The sequence below is a fragment of the Hipposideros armiger genome, unplaced genomic scaffold, assembly GCF_001890085.2.
Source record: "Hipposideros armiger isolate ML-2016 unplaced genomic scaffold, ASM189008v1 scaffold_3694, whole genome shotgun sequence".
Taxonomy (NCBI): Eukaryota; Metazoa; Chordata; class Mammalia; order Chiroptera; family Hipposideridae; genus Hipposideros; species Hipposideros armiger.
In genome coordinates, this window is record NW_017734930.1 from 1 (window position 1) to 2,485 (window position 2,485).

The following is a 2,485-nucleotide window of genomic DNA, read 5'->3' on the forward strand; positions in this document are numbered from 1 at the left end:
CTGTATGTAAATTGTATCTCAATCAAAGAGCAAAAGGAAAGAAACATTTATTACAGGGCTGGATGTACTATTTTAGCTCCACACACGTGCCTTTCTTGTGCTGCTGTTCCCTGTGCATCCTTCCTCATTTTCTGCTCCCTTCTTTCACCGAGTCCTTCCTTCGGGTTGTCTCCCTGATCCCCTAAGCCACCCTTCCTATGTGTTCTTCATGTGTCCTCAAACCCTGTATATTCTACACCACTGAGACAAAGCGGTCTGCTTACTTGCCTATTTCCCCCCAGGAGACCAGAAGCCCCTGAGGGCAAGGGTCAGCCTTAAATAACGATTGAAGCAACAGTGATAATAACTAACATATATAAGGAAACTACTGTCCTGTTGTGTACTTTCTCTGTGGTAAGGGCTTTTTCTGGAGGTCATTACTGTCTTGTTCATCAACAAATCCTGAGACCTCAGCACCCAATAAGCAGAGATCATGAGTTGTTAATATATACAGTGTTCTCAGATATGATAGATCAAAGGTAATTCCTGGTTGTTACAATCCAAGTGATTTTTTAAAAAGGTTTTTCTTATATTTTTCTTATATTTTTGTATTTTTTTAAAAATGCCTTTTATATCAGAATAAAGGAAGTTTCTGTACAGAAAAAAGTTCAACTGAAGACATTAAAAACACAAAAGGTTTTGAGGTACAGCTGAGATATTCATGAGCTACTTTGTTTTTTTTGTTACAGCTTTCTTTTTAAATATGATAAGATAATGTTACAATTTGAGTAGATTACTAAGTAAGAGCAAAACAAAACAACAACAACAAAAAAAAACAACAACAAATGCTGGAATGAATTCCAAACTGCATTGTAATTATCAAAGAAATATTTCTTCAGAAATTATAACTTCTTTTTTAGCTTCAATATAACAGGAAGAAATAAGATTTCANAAAGGCTCCTCCATTCATCTGGACACTGGGCAGTGGCAGTTATTCCAGTTAACTCTGTAGTTTCTGTCCTGACAGTCCTGGAGGGGCCAGAGATTATGAAGAAACAAAAATTAATGATGGCTACTATTTACGTAGCCTTACTGTGGCCAGGGACAATGCTAAGTGCTTTAGGAGAATTATTACCTCTTCTAATCCTTACAACTACATTCTTCTTATGAAGTACATATTATTTCCCCCACATTACAGATGAAGAAACTGAGGCACAGAAAGATTAAGTAATCTTCCCAGGATTTCACAGATATTAAAATATATACCACAGGGCTTTGAACACAGTCGGTCTGTTCTCCTATCCGCTATGCCATACATCTATAGATTGCAAAGAAAAAGAAGAATGAAATCCCAAGCTGAGGCAACTGGTGAGCACTAACTTAGTTTTTCAAAACTCTTGCCTCAACCAGGAGCAATTATTTCAATATCATGTTCTTGCACTTTCATCAAACCCTTGTCAGCTTTTATATGGAGAGCTTAGTCATGTGTAATTAAATGACACCAAATGGAAGAACAACCACAGTGGAAAAACTTCAGGACAGTCTCCCAAGGGAAGAACTGTTTAACTCTTATCATGACCAAAACCTTCAGCTATGAAGCTGGGCATTGTCCTCCCAACATCTCAGTGTTCTCTAGGTCCCCAAATTGAAGACCAGGAAACAAATCAAGAAAGGGACTATAAATCTGCAAAAGAGGAAAAGGATGCTATGAAGCATCTAAACACAACTTGTCTTTACTTAAACCAAGTTATTGGCTGAAATGTGTTTCCTCAAAATTCATATGCGAAGTCCTAATTCCTAGTACTTAAAACTGATTATATCTGAAGTTAGAAATTCTAAGGAAATACTTAAGGTTAAATGAGGTCATATGGGTGGGCCTTAATCCAGTATGACTGGTGTCCTTTTAAGAAAAGAAGAATAGGACACAGACACACAGAGACTAAGGGTGATCCTGTGAGGACACAGTGAGAAGGTGCCATCTGCAAGCCAATGAGAAGTCCCAGAAGAAATCAACCCTGCCAACACCTTGATCTTCAACTTCTAACTTCCAGAACTGTGAGTTAATAAATTTCTGTTGTTTAGGCAGCCCTAGCAAATTAATATAGCTCTAATTCACCAATTGTGTGTTGATAAACAAGTCTTACACATAATATAGAAAAAGTGAGGGATGCTCTGTTAATATATAGAATTTTAAACCTTTGCCCAAATGAACCGAATGAAATCCATGATATTTCTGTTGCCACGCTCCCCCCGCCCTTTTTGTTTTTTTGCATGGTTGACTAAACAGCCTTTTCTCTCCATATATAAGGTTGGCTGAACACAAATTGATGCCACAGGGTTTTCACTAAACTCAGAGTCATTGTAGTTTTGCCAAGCCTACAGCTGATACAGCCATTTAAAAATCCACTTTCATCATGGTTTTCCATCAAGAGTCCTTTGTTAATGAATGCACTGGAATTCACATAAACAGTGTCATATAAATAAACTAGACAGACATACATCAAAC